The 19,181-nt window shown below is 33.8% G+C and overlaps 2 pseudogenes; both read left to right on the plus strand.

Annotated features, from left to right (window-relative positions):
- Window positions 1-2,733: 2,733 nt before the first annotated feature.
- LOC110919963 lies at window positions 2,734-9,825 on the plus strand (annotated as a pseudogene).
- Window positions 9,826-11,785: 1,960 nt separating this feature from the next.
- On the plus strand, window positions 11,786-18,413 carry LOC110916046 (annotated as a pseudogene).
- The last annotated feature ends 768 nt before the right edge of the window (window positions 18,414-19,181 follow it).

Genomic DNA, 19,181 nt, shown 5'->3' on the forward strand with positions numbered 1-19,181 from the left:
ACCTTACCCTATATATATATATATGAGGTTTCTGTAAAAAAGACCTTTCTTCGTAAGTAGCGTGAGAAGGCATAGGAATTGACATGTATGCATCGTGTTTTGAACTTAGGCATCATGTTTTGTGTTGTTTTTGCAAGAAAAACACCAAACATAACATTTTAAAGCACAATGCAATGTATTATAGGCATGGAATTTAAAACACAACTAAAACACACTACTTAACACTTAAAACACACTACTTAACGTTCTTGGCATGTTCTTTTAAGCCTATAATTCATTGCATTGTGTCTTAAATTGTAATGTTTGACGTTTTTCTTTCCAAAACAACCCAAAACATTATGCCTAAGTCTAGAACATGATGCCTACTTATCAATTCCTAGGCCTTCTCACACTTCTCACGAAAAATGTCCTTTTTAAGGGAACCTAAGACTATATATATATGATCTGTTTCAGCGGGCAAAGCTTTCTAACAACAGAACCGTTGACATTACTCATTAAACCAATGCGTAGTATTTTCCCGCTGATGGTGTTCCCTTGGTTAATCCGAGTTTGTATCATACTATTGTAGGCAAATTGGTTTATCTTACACTTTCTCGTTCAGATATTGCTCATGTTGTTCATGTGGTTAGCTTGTTTGTCATTACTCCTACTTCTGTTCAATGGGGAGTTGTTCTTCATATTGTATTATGAGATATCTTCGTGGCACTCAATTTCATAATCTTTTGTTTCCCCCAACATGTTCTTTGGAGTTGCGTGCCTATAGTGATCGTAATGGTCGCAAATCAACCATTGTTTTTTGTGTTTTCCTAGGAGATTCACTAATATAACGAAAAAGTAAGAAACACTATGTTGTTTCAAGATCTTCTACTAAAGCTGAGTAACGTGCTATGGCTGTGTCTACATGTAAGATTGTTTGGTTACGATGGCTTCTTGCTGATATGGGTGTTACAATCTGTCAGCCTAACCCCTTACGTTGTGATAACCAAAGAGCTATGAAGATTTCTAAGGACTATGATTTTATCAACGAACAAAACATATTGAGATTGATCGTCATTTTACTCGTCATCATCTATAGCTTGGGACAAATTCACTTCCTTTTGTTCCATTAGCCTTGCAGATTGCAGATATTTTTACGAAGGCTAAATCGGCATCTCGGTTGTGGTTCTTATGTGACAAACTCTCAATTCTTATTACTGTTGCATTTTGAGTTTGAGAGGGGATGTTAGCATAATAATATTAGTTTAGATTATTAGTTTATTGTGGGCTTTGGCCCATTAGCTAGTATGTTTCTTTTCATTTGTGTTGGGGATAGAATTTTAATGCTTGTGGATCATGTATCCTTTGTTTAGCCTGGATCACGGATCCTCAGGACATGGTGCAGGAAGAATAAGGATCACAGATCCTCACTATTATTCTAACAAACAAACAATTGTTTCCAATATCATTTGGCCTTGTTTTGCAAGTGCATTTCAAAGAGGACCTATTCTAATCAAGAATCAAGGGGAATATCCTCTTATTTCCGGCACATGCATGGGTCAATGACCGTTGGTGGTGAACGTTCGTGCATGGCAAGAATTTCGGATAGTTAGTTAGGCTAGATTAGTTAGATAATATAGTGGGGTATTGAGCTTGAATTATCAGCTAGAACATGCACACTTACTCTCTCGCAGACTCTCTCTCGAATACAACTCATAAACAAACTAGCAATCTCATTGTAACAAGCTCAATATCATCCAAAGTTGTAAACTTTTTCATTCAATATACTTGGTGATCGGTAGTTTCCATCACTCGAGTTTTTTTATGCCGGAGATCACTCATTGATCAAGGGCTTTTTTCTCGTATAAATCCTTGTGTTCATTGTCATTTCTGTTTGATAATTGTTCATACATTTGATCAACACAACAAGCACTCTACCTCACATTCAAAGTTTGATTACATTATCCTTGATCAGATTTTTAACCAAAACAATTTGTACTTTAAACTTTCTATTGAACAAATTTAAACCCTAGCCGTTATTTCCTTACATGTTAATCAATTTACAATTCCTAGTGTGATAACAAAATATTCGAAGGAATGACAGAAAAAACCACATGTACCGAACGCGGATGAGCAAAATTATATTTGTAACTCATAGTAGTTGTCATTTATTGGAGATACCTTGTGTTCATGAAGTAGTGACTTGTACCCTCTCCAAGAAAGACTCTAAAACTTATGCCTTAAATTGGATAAAAAGGACATACTCAATTAAGGATACCAATACCGTATTAAACAATCGAGAGGAAATGAGTATTGGCTAGGAACTATGGATAACAAACCTCAACCTTAAAAAAGAAGGACGAATTTTTGATAGACTGACAATTAGTGAAAAAAATATTCTTATATGAAAGAAAAAAGAAACTTAAAATGTTGAAACTGAAATCGTGCTTGTAAAATTTGTCAAGGAATTGGGCACAATGTTAGGTAGAAAAGTGATCCACAATCAAAGGAGATGAGGCAAAAATAGTAGATGGTAAAGAACTAATGCAACAAGTAGAAATTAAAGAAAAGCGAACCATCTTATTATGCAATGCAAAAATGCTAAGTGATTTGCAGAAAGGTGTCTATTTGGGCCAGGTCGGATTTGACGGGTTAGGATAAGTTGGAGCAACATCTTTTTATGACTGAGGAGCAGAACTCAAGCTAGGGGGAAAAATCTTGGTGCAATCATTTACTCGACTGTATGGAAAGTAAGGAATGGCGGTCTTCATTAATATTAGGAGGTCGATGGATGCTCTCATGGAGGAAATCAAGACAGTTCTTTTTGGCTGGATTACTAACAGGTCTAGGCATTTGGACTTGAGTTGGGAAGACTGGGTTAGAGCCCCATTGTATTGTATGTAGTTTTTACTTCTTTTCTCTTGTGATGTATCTGTTGTGTTGTTATTTTGCCATGGTTGCTCACTAGATTCTTGCTAGGTTCGACACGATCTTTGTTCTAATAGAATTTGCTTGCCTTTCAAGAAAAAAAGTGTGATCGATGATGAGAAAGTTAGTTAACACCTTTGTTTTTGGGTGTAAAACGCCCCGCTTGCGGTGTGCTCATATAATGTATATATGTGTGGGTGCTCGGGGGCAAAAGTGAAAGTGCACTAATTTTAACCTTATTTTACTAATTTCGTGAAAAATAATGTTAAAAGAGGGGGATGGTTAATCATGGATCATATGGTAGCGTTAATAGCTGAAAGACAAGAGGGTACATACACTAATCGGCGTTTGTCTCAACTGCTGAGTGGTGCCTTATGTCCAAGGCATGATGCAAAACTACTATCGAGTCGGGGGTCTCATTGAAAGCAGTCTCTCTATTCTTACAGGGTAGCTAGAGGTAAGCAGTGGCGGAGCTTGACCAAAAGTTCCGGGGGCAGAAAGTCATGGGACCCAATTTATATATTGTATAAATATTTAGGCAAAATAATTTGGGGGGGGGGGGGGACAATCCTATATAACTTTAAAATTTTCGGGCGAAAATCGAAAATTTTACACTTCTAACCGAAATATTGGGGGGGGGGGGGGGCGGTGCACCCCCCACCTTCCACTAAGCTACGCCCTTGGAGGTAAGGGTGTCTACATCTCACCCTCCTTAGACCATACCTTAGCTTTGCTATTGATGGGATATACCGAGTATGATGATGATGATGATGATGGTGATGATGCTGATGATGGTGATGATGGTGATGATGGTGATGGGTGGTGATGGGTGGTGATGGGTGGTGATGGTGGTGGTGGTGGTGGTGGTGATGGTGGTGGTGATGGTGATGGTGATAGTGATGGTGGTTGTGATGGTGATGGTGATGGTGATGGTGATGATGAAGATGATGATGGTGGTGATGGTGGTGATGGTGATGATGATGGTGATGGTGATGGTGATGATGATGATGACGATGATGGTGGTGATGGTGGTGATGATGGTGATGGTGATGGTGATGGTGATGCTGATGAGGATGACGATGACGATGACGATGGTGATGGTGATGGTGATGGTGATGGTGATGGTGATGGTGATGGTGATGGTGATGGTGATGATGATGATGATGATGATGTTTTTGTGTGTAAAGTTCGAATGTTGGTTATTTTCGTTTTTGTTTTTTATTTTGTTTTTGTTTTTTTTTGTGATGATGGATATAATGAAAATGTTGGTTATTTTTTATATACCTATCAACTAGTGTTAGATGGTCATTTATTTATACTCAATATAACTAGTTTAATACCTGTTTGATGGACGGCTTACGTTCAACAACGTAAAAAAGAAGCTAATTTTTATTAAGTGTAGACAAATATGATCTGATTAAACACCAATATAATATGAGTTAATAACTTGCCACGAATTGAAAACAAAATACTTATATCTGCAACTCTGCACTTTTCAATTCCAATACTTATATCTGCAACCAAACTTTTCGATTACAGTATTTCCAATTTCTAGGCTAGTCCACCCACCCACCCATGTTTCTTTTTACTACACTTTCAACTTTAAAAAATATATTTTTTAATGCTTTGGAGACTGTTTACAGTTAGCACCATGTTTTTGAGATACCTTTATACTTATGTGGGTACCAACTTCCAAAGGATCAGCCTTCTTGTTGAAATACCATATAACTTAGTTTCGAATCAGTTGATACTATAACTCGTGAATCAAGTAAACTGGTTCGAAATATAGATAAGTATCTAATATATAAAATGATTGTCACAATCTGATGATTTGAAGCACTAAATTAAATTGATCATATCATAACAAAAAAGGGGCAATATCAAATCTATATAGATTAAAATGCTAATATTATGATTGTATCCATTAATAACACAAATAGTCACCAAGTAATTATGTATGGTAAAGAAAAGCGAAAATATGTGGAATGTCATGAAACATGCACGCACTACGCACATCTTATTTAATTGGGATAAGTAAGAGTAGGTTTGTATAAAACGACCAACTTCCATTTAAAACATACAAAACTCCATACGCATCGATTGGATAATATTAATTAACTAATATCTATATGGAATATTTATATGAACCAAAAAATGGCAAAACTAACTTTATTTGAACTTCAAATGGTGGTAGCAGTTCAATTTTCCGGCCATCTATAGCATTAAAACGAATGGTGATTACACTGATCATGTGCTTAAGAAATAATTGTCCAAATTTGGAGTCCCTTTTGTAATAGTGTGCCTGGGACATGGAAAGATATTTGTGTGGCTGAAAAGGATATTCAGTTAAACGTAGAACCAAAAACCAGCAAGGAGTTGGGCAAAAGTTACAATTTGTAATAGAATACATACATTAAAATCAATCCACATTTCCCAACTCCAAGAAGCAAACCTAGATCTATTCTTTATCCAAAAGAAAGCATCTTCCTTAATCAACTCAACGATTTTAGGGGCTGGAATATTGTTATGTTGTCGTAAAACAGTTTTCCGTTTCTACATTTCCACAATCTCCAAAATGTTACGAACACCACAACTCCAACCACATTCTTCCAAGTCTTCGACCCAATTTTAGATTTAACAAACTCTAGAACTTCTTCGACCCGATCTGCACAATACTCATTCATGTATGCTATATATTATACATATCACGTATACAGAAATTTAAGGCTAAGGACTTACCAAATAGAAGACTTTTTGAAAACTGCTCCTGCTAAGAACTTCTTGCTTCTGTTCTTCCCCTTTTCAACTAAGATTATCATAAACACTCTCAATAAGAACTATAGTGCTTAATAATAAGATAAACATTGTGTTTTAAGAGTAAATTTTAACTTACCAGTTGACGATTCTTACATAATTTCGTCTTGTTATAGCTTTAAGATGACACTAAACCTTCTTTTACACGAAGAACCACCCTGATCAGCTGCCAAAACCCTTCACATATAAGATTATGACTCCTTTCTATTACAAATCAACCTTTGAGAGTGATTTTGGGTTGTGGTTTCTTACCATGTGTCGTTACCCGTGACTCCGTGAGCATCCAATGTCCCACAAACCATTCATTCGGATGCCTACAAGCAAAGTGCAGCTTTCCATCATATTTTATAAGTCTACGCAAAACCCATTCCGACCCTATCCATTTTAAGAAACCCGTTTTGACACAAACTAAAATGCTCATTTTTTTAAATAAATCACCATGACCCGTACTCGTTTATCCAGTTAGACCAGTTACCAAAATAACACACATATTAAAAACTACTCCCATTACAAACTTATAAAATATCTCACTTTAAATTTTATGTTTCAAATAACAAATGAGATGCATGAAGTCATACCTATGATGCTTCACACTACATAGTCTGCTCAAGAATTTTGTGCTCTACATAGCCATACATGGTTATAATCAATAAATGAGAAGACAAATAATGAACAATAGTTTCCTATTCACCAAACGTGTAATCTAGACCACAATAATAGAAAATTAATTATAAGATAACTTAACCAACAGTTATTAATTAAAAAATACAATGATGTGACGATTAATTCTTTAGTAATTATTATCAATGGTTTCCTAGCAGTTACATTTAGATTGTACCTTGCCAATGATGTGTAGCGCCTTCAAAACGGTCAATTCCATTGAAATTGGATAAAAAGTATGGTGGTTTTTAGATTATCAGGTATATAATAACAGTTGAATAATTTCTACCCAAATGAAATTTCAGTGAGATTCCTTAATCTGACCTCGGATGGATAGATGACGCTTATGTGTTTTCCGTGGTGGAGATACTCTTGCAGCATTTGTGGGTGATTCTCGAGGATCTGTATGCTTAAAAATGATAGAACCATTAAGCAGTGCATTAGTAAGTAAATACATTGCAAAATCAATAATATAATAGAATTCATAGAATATGACCATATCTTCCAATAAATTTACGTCATTTTTAGTTAATCTGACCATATCTTCCAATAAATTTACATCATTTTTAGTTAATCTTCGCCTTTAAGACTCAAACTCATGTTTCGAAATGGGCACAGTTCGGATTCCAAATTCGCTAACCCATAAACTTACGGATCAACAAATAAAACAGGTGGTGTGCATATAGACTCAGTTGATAAAATATCTTTGAAAATTAATTAAGCGATTGCATAAAAACAAACGAAGTATCGTACATTCGGGCATAATTAACATAAATCGATTAAGTGCATATTAAGTTAATAATTATCAGTTTTATATTTCAAATATAATATTAAATCATCAGCGGATGAACATGGAAAACAAACCTTCTTCTGTGGATTGCAACAGTCGGTGTCTAAGCCTCTTTGTTCTATCACATCGTCACAGACTTCATCGTCACCTGCGCTCTCTCCCTGTGTTCTATACCATCCAGGCCATATCTTCGTATGACACCAAGCTTTCCTTTGGTTTCAGGGAATCAACTTGCACAAATTCATCACCAAATTATTACATTTTCAATTCTCTTGAAATCATTAGGGAATCATGGAGTGCAAGCCTGAGAAGAATAGGATGTCGCCATCATTATTTGCAAACTTGTTGATAAATTCTTTCAATGTGATTGTTTTTTCTTTCTTTTTCTATAGAGAGAGAATGAGTATGGATGTTGAGTAGTTGGAGAAAAATTGAAGCTATCGGTGAGTGCAGGGTGCCAGGGTTGTACATCATATAAGAGTGCTCTCAACTGAATTCATAACACTATCCAGGTTTGTAGGAGTTCTGAAGATCATGGGCAGAAAAAGATTGAGTTAACCACCAACTAAGAAAACTGATTAAAACCGTCCTAAACCGTCATCATAGCGGTTAATTTTGTGAGTTTAAGTGGCTGAGATTTAATCTCAGCCAAATCCAACGGTGGATACCGATTTAGAAAGCGGTTAGACTTAATGGGAACCATATATATATATATAAATATATATATATATATATATATATATATATATATATATATATATATATATATATATATATATATATATATATGTATAGTGGAGAGTTCAAATGAGAAGAATTTTTTTGTAAGAAGAAAAAAGAAGAAGTTTCAACCAATAAGAATGCTTCATTTTACTTCATTTAATATTTGCATTTAATTTTAATAAAAGGGTATATTGGTAAACTTACAAATATCATTAATTTGTATTCTTACCCTTTAATAACTAACTAAATTAAATTTGTAACTCCTTTTCAAAGTATATACTTTTTTCCAAATTAAAAAAACTACTTAATTTAAAGTGTAGAATAAATTACTAGTTGTGTAGGATAAATTACGAGTTGTGTAAGATATATTTCGAGCTGTGTAGGATAAATTTCGAATGTATAGGATAAAATTCTATAATGTGTAGGGTATATGTAGGAAATTTTTGATATGTGTAGGTTTTGTAGATTATATTTAGGATAATTAATGATTAGTTGACTAATTAATTAAAGAGTTAAAAATTAATGATATGAGTTATAGATGAAATAGTATTTTACTAATATGCTTTTTCTTTTTTTTCTTCTCAGATTAAATTTCTTCTCAAATGAAACTTCCCATATATATATATATATATATATATATATATATATATATATATATATATATATATATATATATATATATAATTTTAGCATTATTTGTTAAACATAAAACACGACAATTTTTTAAATTTAAAGAGTAAAAATCATACAACTTTTGAATTTATTATAAGGATCTTTGTTTTCATGCTTTTTCAAACCGAGTAAAGATTTCATATAATCGTGGTGGTGTAGGGAGCAATTATACTCAACTGAGTAAAAGGTTTTCAAGGTACAAGAAATATACTCTTGATGACAAGCTTCTATAATTTAATATTCAAACTAAAACTGCAATTTTGTTCTTACAAGAAGAGCCCATATCAAACAAGATTAAATTTTACTCAACTTAGTATTTGACAATTTTGTAGTCTATTTTCAGATAACTTGAGACGGCACTCATCATATTTACTAATTTTTTTAAGAACAAAGTGAATATATGCCCAAGGGGACTGTAATTTTATGAAAAAATGGTTTTGACTACAAACTAGTCTTGTTGTTTTGCCAGTCCTTATAAAAGCAAAATCACTTTGCCTTGCTAGACATCATATTAAATTACACCATTGTAAAAGAGACCACTGATTAAAGAGAGAATGAAGAGGTTCCACTATCCTGTTTTTCATTATCATGACGGCAACTTCTATTCAAATTGGTGCTCAGACTTGCAAACCGAGTGGCGGCATCCGGGGAAGAAAACCACCTCCTGGACAATGCAACACAGAGAATGACTCGGATTGCTGTGTCCAAGGTAAGTTCTACACCACGTATACATGCTCTCCTGCAGTGACAAGTGCTACTAAAGCAAAGCTTACCATAAACAGTTTCCAAAAGGGAGGTGATGGCGGTGGTCCATCAGAGTGTGACAACCAATACCACTCCGATGACACGCCAGTTGTGGCATTATCAACCGGATGGTACAAGGGAGGGGATAGGTGCCATAAGTATATTACCATCAATGGAAATGGGAGGAGCGTGAAGGCGATGGTTGTGGATGAGTGTGAGCTCTACTATGGGGTGCGACGCTGATCATGACTATCAACCACCTTGCCCAAATAATATTGTTGATGCTTCAAAAGTTGTGTGGAAAGCCTTAGGGGTGTCACAAGATAACTGGGGAGATTTGGATATTACTTGGTCAGAGTAGTCTGAAACGATCATCTGTTAAAAATGTCGTAAAGTTATCATGTTTAATTTTTGTTTGTTCAAGTTAATATATGTAATACGTGAAGTACATTTGTGTTTAAATGGGTCATTATGTAAGATTAAACTACAAAGTAATGAATACCTACGATTTGGTGTAAGTTTATATCCATGTTGAAAGAATAGCTAGGCTGTAACTTGCAAACACAATCACAACAAACCACTTACCCATCAATTTGGGGACTAAGCAGGAAATGTAAGGTGGCTTTCAAGTAAAAGAACATTGATGTATGTTTTTATTATCACTAATTTACAATAAATCATTGCTTTCAAGAAATGTAAAATACGAAAAATCATTGCTTGCCTAGATTTACGCGTTTATCTATGTATTTAATATCACTTATTTACAATAAAAAGAACATTGATGTAATCACTTGCATATTGAATAATATACCAATTTATATCAAGAGTTCCCTCTTTTGATTTTCATGATACCACGATTCATTTTAGATTGAGGACTTTTATTTAGATTCTAATTGCATAAATAGGGTTGGGTGCATATAAAATTTGTTTTAGATATTTTTTAAAGAAAGCAATTTAAATGTTAACAATACAGCAGGCGTCCAATAGAGTAGAGGAAACAAATAGTCATAGAATGGAGATAAAGAATGGTGTCTTCTTTTTTTTTTGGTGTATGTTGGCACCTCCGGCTTCTTCTTGCTGGCCCCGTTTTTTTATCTACTTGACTACTTGCTAATCAATTAACACTCCTAGCGTGAAAACAATATATGCAGGAATGACAAAAATACCATACGTACTGAACGCGGACCCGTGGAGATAGTTACTAGACATATATCCGATTGGGCCCGTATATGAGGACACCTTTTTACAACCGGGTGTGAGACTAACATTAATTATTAATTACCGGTACTCGTCTCAAATCCGTTGCATTAGCATCCATGTTATTTTAAATAATTAACTTAACTAGAATTGATTTCTCACGTTACAGGATCAGTTTTTCTAGCGTGATTTGAGCATAGTAATTTTTATTTATTTATTTTTTGCAATTGTCTATCGTCTATCAATGTACCAGAAGGTTATCCACAAATCACCCTATATTATTTTACTCTTTTGGTCAATATAGGATGATTTGTACATAATATATACAATATTTTATGAGTTCGAATTTTTTTTAAACACCCACGTTTTATGCAATTATAATTATTTATCCTTTTCTTTTTTAATTTTTTATCTTTTATCTTTTTTTTCTTCTAATTTCATGTTCTTTTTGTTACTCCTGTATATCACCTCTCTTTTAGAGTTTTTTATGTTATATTTATATACATTACTTATTTGATTGTTTTATTGGATTTTTTAACCATTTTTTTTAAAATTATTTCGTTTTTTAAATCCCACACATACTCATGTCGTATAAAAACACATGTTGTCTTTGGTATCCTTTAAGACATTTGGGTTTTTCTCTTTCGACTGCTATAGTGAATACTAATACCGTAATGAACCGATTTGATAACGATCGAATTCTCGTCACAATGCGCGAGAGAATCCTACTAGTTTTAGTTATGGGGTATGAGGATAGGGATCTTGATGCGGAGTGAAAAAGAAGAAATCTTTATTATTTGCTTAAATTTTAGAGATGAGGATTAGGATAGAGAACCAGATGGGTATGCTTTTACTTACGAAATTTCCAACGTTTTCCTAACTTTAAAATTCGGATACAATATTACTGTTTATTTCATCTCCCCAACCATAACCCTAAAGGCTATATTTAGCAATAATTTTGTTTATCTGATTTGCTATATTTGGGAAGGATGACGTGCAAAAATGAATTATCATAACCATATTGAGCGCAACAAGGGTGTAATGTAACATAAATATACGCTTGCCAAGATAAAATTTTACAAAACTCTGCAGTGGACAGTTTTGTAGTCTCTTTGTTGATTACTTCAGACGGCACACGTACATCATATTCCTTTATTTAGATAAAGGTTGTTAGTTCTTGAAATTATAAAACTGTTTTACAAAATAGTCATGCTAGCTGCTTAGCCAATCCCTATAAAAGCACGATCACTTAGCCTTGCTAGACATCAAACACAATTGTAATAGAGAACACAAACTAAAAGAGGGAATGAATAGGTTCCTTGTTATCGTGTTATTCATTGTCTTTACAGAAACTTCTATCCAAATCAGTGCTCAGACTTGCAAACCGAGTGGCAGCATCCGGGGAAGAAAACCACCTCCTGGAGAATGCAACACAGAGAATGACTCGGAATGTTGCGTACAAGGTAAGTTCTACACCACGTATACATGCTCTCCTGCAGTGACAAGTGCTACTAAAGCGAAACTTACAATAAACAGTTTCCAAAAGGGAGGGGATGGTGGTGGTCCATCTGAGTGTCACAACCAATACCACTCCAATGACACGCCGGTTGTGGCACTATCAACCGGATGGTACAAGGGAGGGAGTAGGTGCCATAAGTTTATTACCATTAATGGAAATGGGAGGAGCGTTAAGGCGATGGTTGTGGATGAGTGTGACTCTACTAGGGGGTGCGATGCTGATCATGACTATCAACCACCTTGCCCTAATAATATTGTTGATGGTTCTAAAGCTGTGTGGAAAGCCTTAGGGGTATCAAAAGATAACTGGGGAGATTTAAATGTTACTTGGTCAGAGTGATGGAGTTAAACTCCTGATCTCATAAAAATAATGTCATAACGTTATAATGTTTTTCTTTTCTAGTTAAGATATATACTACGTACGTGAAGATATGTTTGTGTTTAAATTATTGAGTATTTTGTATGATGAAACTGCTAAGTATCGAATCTACACTTTCAGATTTCAAAATTTTATACTTATGCATGAGGACTTATATTCAGAATGTAATTGCATAATTAAACGGTTGCTAGTATCTAACAGAATTTGTTATATGTATTTTTTAGAGAACGCAAATGAATTGTTAACAAAAAACTGTTACACATTAAGAATTGAGGAATAGCTTGGTAACTTATGGGTTTCGAACGTACCAGTCTTCAAAATCTCCAAAATTAGGTAACTGTAATGAAAATACTTAGTACGGTACTGTATTTGAAGGTAAAAATCGATAAAATATTGGTACCATACCGAACCGAAAGTACTGATCTCGAAAATGTCAAAAAGTGGGTACCGAATTGGTACCGAAAATGATTCAGTATGGTAAATTCGATACCGGTACCGGTTCGGTTTCGGTAATTGGTACCATTTGCTCATCCCTATTAACCATATTAAAAATTATGTATTGCCTCCCAGCCAGATCATTCTAAATGCTGTCGAATAAGCATCTGTATAATATGATTAACATTAACAAAACTTGGAGGCAAACTGTTAGAGATGTAGCAAAGCTAATTCCCTTGTTCCCAGCAAGTGAAAAATGATATTCTAAACCGAAGAAGCCAAAGAAAGTTCTAATTACGACGGCCAGCTAGCTATAACATGTAGCTGTTAAAGAAATGTGAACAATGTAATTTTCTGAAAACAAAAGGGTTAAGCTTAGCGGTATTAGAGTATAGGAATGGGATCAAATACAAACACTTAAGTTTGTAAGAACCATAAGAACCAATACATAATTGACAAGTGTCCATCAATAAAAAATTAGTTTAGGGGTAATTTAGACTTTTTGACCATATTTATTTATAACTAATTAAAAATAATTACAAAAAATATAATCAGCACAACACTATATAATTAGCACAACATCATTAATCGTTCTTCATTATCAGCACATCGTCCTCGAATCGTTCTCCATTATCAACATAAACGACATTAGCACAACATCTTCAATCGTTCTCCATTATCAGCACACCAGATGTGCTGATTATATCTACTTTTGGTGTTTGTTTGTATTATTTTGTAATTAACACATAATCAGCACCTTATTAGCACAAATATAAAACACCTTTTGTTAACTTTTTTTAAAAAACACTTTTATAAATACAAAAAGGTATAGCAATATGGTACTCATATTAAAGATAAAAAAATACTTGATTTTATGGTATATATTTTAAAAAAAAAATAATGAAGTATATAAAAGTTATTTTAGTTTAAAAAACCTTGGTGGAATTTGTATTTAATAGAAAATGGTCAAATGACTAGCAATTTTACAAAATTACCCCTAATTTGTTAGTAGTAATTTTTAATTATAAGACTTTTATTTATAATCAATATCAACCCTTGATTTAAATTAACAATGGTTCAGATCTGTTCTTACGGTTCTTATAATTAGCACTGTTTGTACAGGATCTCAACCCTTAGAGTATATATCGAAATGTGTTTCTTCCCGATGATTAAGGATTTTATTTTCTTTATGCACGTTGGAGAGTGTCACCTTAACACCATGTTACATAGGGGCTTTAAAGTCTGTTCCTTTAACTTGTATCCAGTGGTTTAAAGCCCCATCATCACTACCATATTATTTTTTATTTATATATTTTATTTTGTTTAATTTATATGCCAATTTTATTTAAAATAAAACAAAAACAACATAATTTTATTAAAATAAATAAAACATTACAAAGTCCTTAAAAAGTGCAAAGTTACTTAAAAAATAAACTAATTGGAAATAAAAAACTACATATATTTCGCTTGGCACTACGACAAAACAGAGCTTTAGACAGGGTGATATGTGTTTTAAGACGGTGTTTTCAACACCGCCGGCTTAAACTTGGTGAACCCCGTGTTTTAATATCAAAACATTTATTAAAACAAATATTTTTAACACCGTCTTATAAACCGCTGGATAAAAAACATTTACAATGGAATACATGCTTTTCAGAAATACATTTGCTTGAAAAAAAAACACTTAAAAGGTTTTCCATAAATACATCAAACTTATATACACCAATGGAACATTTTCAAATCAAACCAAAACAATACACATTAAAATTGAAAATAAACTCGTAGACATCCAATTCGGAAATAAACCTGTCAAATTACAATCGTTTGTGAATGCATAACAAACTACGTTAAATTGTATAAATAAACTACATAAGCTAATCTAAGGAAATACCTAACTCGCTAAAAAACTTCGGCATCAACGTCATCAACGTCATCAACAAAACATCTATTTCATTATTGGTAGCCTATCTCATGTCGTGCCACTTCTAAAATAAAAGTAGATAGAAAGAGTTATTACAAATATTATAGACTAAATCTAAAGGCAAAGAGAAAAATCGGTAACAACATCGGCAATAAAGTTATGTATATATTTACAAGCTATATACATCTAAACCTTCTAAGTTTAAAAAATAAATAGACAGTTAAGTAATAAATTGATAAACAAGTATATTTTACTTACTTTATCGGGAAATTGGTTTTGATACAAATTGACAAAGTCAAACATATGTTGTTGAACCATGTAGCCGCATTCCCATCCACCCTTTTGTTGCTTACACTGTAATAAATTAACAAATTAATATTTAAAAGTAAAGAAAATAAAACAACTCAGAAATAGCAAACACACATACATCAACCATAGTGTAGTTGAACTCGGATCCTAAGGCGGTAGGAATTAGGCTTGAAAAACGATAGTTAGAAGCATTCTTTTCGCTTTTTATCTTTATTGAATCCAAAATATATACATGTCTTATGTGTTGGGCAATGATGAACAAAGACCAATGGTTGCTACAAAATTAGCGTTATAGAATAATTAGGTGAATCATAGTAATAAAATAAAAGAAAGTTAACTAAAAAAAATTACTCAGCCAAATGCAGTGCAAGAATGAAATCTTTATCGACATGATTTTGTCGCTAAACTGAAAATGTGATCTTTTCAACCTCTCTAGGATTTCTTTGGCACATATTACCTGTGATTGCGTTCACATTTGAAAGGCGCATCGGTTGCATTTTTTAGCCTTTGACTCCTTATAAAAGTACCTTAAAAAAAGAATAAAATATATGATAAAACTTAATAAATTCAGTTATATCTATACAATATTATAGTTATAACAACTTACAATGTAAACCAAAACACAATGATAAGATCAACCCAGTCTTTGACAAATAATGCTAACATTGATTCAGCCTCAATATAGGTACCACTTTTGCTAAGAAATATATTCTCAGGATCTGAATATGGAAGTGTAGTAGCCCAGTCGTTCCCGATGTATCCACCTAGTCGACCAACCATCTTCTTATGCCATTCAGGTCTTAGTTCGATAATTGCAAAAAAAATGAATATGGAATACACTTACGTTTAGAAATTCTTAATTACAGTCCTAATTTACTATACAACAAAATTATATACATGAACCTAAAAGTGTCATGAACGGCCAATAAGTTTGGAATCATGCATCACATTTACTCTTAAGATTAATCAATAATGATTTGTGCAACAAAATTAACATATTAAAAGAAAATATATGAGCACACAGCTAGTAATTATACATTAATTACACATGACTAGAGCTTTTTGCTATTTATCTTCAGGTCTAGTTTGTATGAAAATTATTTACCTCAAAGTTTATATTTTCTAGTTAAAATCAAACATAAAAACTCATGCAGTAATTAAAAATCATAAACACTTGGGACCACATTCCTATACTCCTGATTCTCCATAAACAAACATAGTCTAAAGATTGTTTTGTTCACTTTAATCACTTACAAACAACAATATATATACATACAAACCGCATCGAAGGGGGAGTCAAAAAACTAACCAGTCTTAAAGGGGAAATCGAAAGGGAACGCTTCTGTCGTATAGCAAATCGAAAGGAAATCCTGCCCGAACTAGAGGAGGCTGCGTAGAACTGGAAGGGGAGTGGCTGCGTCGAGGGGAAGGGGTGCGGCTGCGTAGAAGGTGAAGGGGAGCTAGGGTTTTGGTGGAGCAAATCTAGGAAGATGAGAGGATATGAAGAGAGAAGGTTTTGTGGGTTGTTGAGTGCAACAATCTTGGAAGAAGGTGTATGTTTATAAGACGGTGTTCAGAGACAACACCGTCTAAAGGTTGCAGAAATTAGAATAAGACGGTGTTTAAGCATTAGAAGTGGTTATTTTGAATTTTATTGAATATTTATAAGACGGTGTTCAGAGACGACACCATCTAAAGGTTGCAGAAGTTAGTATAACACAGTGTTTAAGCATTAAGACGTGGTTCTTTTGAATTTTATTGAGTATTTTAATTAAAAGAGCATTGGTTTTAAGACGGTGTTATTACTTTGACACCGTCTAATGCTACATTTTGTAGTAGTGCGGATTTTTGTCTTACGAGCCTCTAAAATGACTCGGTCCTTCTCTGGTTGGGATCCCACGCGTTTTGGTTGTTAGGAAACATTGTGTGAATACGAAAGAAATTTGTAAAGATTTTAGATGAAAAATAGATGAAGAAGAGATGAAATTTGAGTAAATGGGTAAGGTATTTATAGTTAAAAGAGTAAACTGTCATTTTGGTCCCTGTGGTTTGGGCAATTTTGCCATTTTAGTCCAAATCCCAAACTTTTAAATTTGGGTCCCTGTGGTTTGCATTTTCTTGCCATTTTGGTCCAAATTTCAAAAACCCACTTTTTTTACTGTTCAAACCTGCCTATTTTGTCTTTTTGTGGAGAGACATTTTTGTCCATCTAATTTTAATATAACATATTAATAATCGTGGTGGTGTAGGGAGCAATTATACTCAACTGAGTAAAAGGTTTTCAAGGTACAAGAAATATACTCTTGATGACAAGCTTCTATAATTTAATATTCAAACTAAAACTGCAATTTTGTTCTTACAAGAAGAGCCCATATCAAACAAGATTAAATTTTACTCAACTTAGTATTTGACAATTTTGTAGTCTATTTTCAGATAACTTGAGACGGCACTCATCATATTTACTAATTTTTTTAAGAACAAAGTGAATATATGCCCAAGGGGACTGTAATTTTATGAAAAAATGGTTTTGACTACAAACTAGTCTTGTTGTTTTGCCAGTCCTTATAAAAGCAAAATCACTTTGCCTTGCTAGACATCATATTAAATTACACCATTGTAAAAGAGACCACTGATTAAAGAGAGAATGAAGAGGTTATCCTGTTTTTCATTATCATGACGGCAACTTCTATTCAAATTGGTGCTCAGACTTGCAAACCGAGTGGCGGCATCCGGGGAAGAAAACCACCTCCTGGACAATGCAACACAGAGAATGACTCGGATTGCTGTGTCCAAGGTAAGTTCTACACCACGTATACATGCTCTCCTGCAGTGACAAGTGCTACTAAAGCAAAGCTTACCATAAACAGTTTCCAAAAGGGAGGTGATGGCGGTGGTCCATCAGAGTGTGACAACCAATACCACTCCGATGACACGCCAGTTGTGGCATTATCAACCGGATGGTACAAGGGAGGGGATAGGTGCCATAAGTATATTACCATCAATGGAAATGGGAGGAGCGTGAAGGCGATGGTTGTGGATGAGTGTGAGCTCTACTATGGGGTGCGACGCTGATCATGACTATCAACCACCTTGCCCAAATAATATTGTTGATGCTTCAAAAGCTGTGTGGAAAGCCTTAGGGGTGTCACAAGATAACTGGGGAGATTTGGATATTACTTGGTCAGAGTAGTCTGAAACGATCATCTGTTAAAAATGTCGTAAAGTTATCATGTTTAATTTTTGTTTGTTCAAGTTAATATATGTAATACGTGAAGTACATTTGTGTTTAAATGGGTCATTATGTAAGATTAAACTACAAAGTAATGAATACCTACGATTTGGTGTAAGTTTATATCCATGTTGAAAGAATAGCTAGGCTGTAACTTGCAAACACAATCACAACAAACCACTTACCCATCAATTTGGGGACTAAGCAGGAAATGTAAGGTGGCTTTCAAGTAAAAGAACATTGATGTATGTTTTTATTATCACTAATTTACAATAAATCATTGCTTTCAAGAAATGTAAAATACGAAAAATCATTGCTTGCCTAGATTTACGCGTTTATCTATGTATTTAATATCACTTATTTACAATAAAAAGAACATTGATGTAATCACTTGCATATTGAATAATATACCAATTTATATCAAGAGTTCCCTCTTTTGATTTTCATGATACCACGATTCATTTTAGATTGAGGACTTTTATTTAGATTCTAATTGCATAAATAGGGTTGGGTGCATATAAAATTTGTTTTAGATATTTTTTAAAGAAAGCAATTTAAATGTTAACAATACAGCAGGCGTCCAATAGAGTAGAGGAAACAAATAGTCATAGAATGGAGATAAAGAATGGTGTCTTCTTTTTTTTTTTGGTGTATGTTGGCACCTCCGGCTTCTTCTTGCTGGCCCCGTTTTTTTATCTACTTGACTACTTGCTAATCAATTAACACTCCTAGCGTGAAAACAATATATGCAGGAATGACAAAAATACCATACGTACTGAACGCGGACCCGTGGAGATAGTTACTAGACATATATCCGATTGGGCCCGTATATGAGGACACCTTTTTACAACCGGGTGTGAGACTAACATTAATTATTAATTACCGG

Source organism: Helianthus annuus, chromosome 16 (genome assembly GCF_002127325.2).
Source record: "Helianthus annuus cultivar XRQ/B chromosome 16, HanXRQr2.0-SUNRISE, whole genome shotgun sequence".
Classification (NCBI taxonomy): Eukaryota; Viridiplantae; Streptophyta; class Magnoliopsida; order Asterales; family Asteraceae; genus Helianthus; species Helianthus annuus.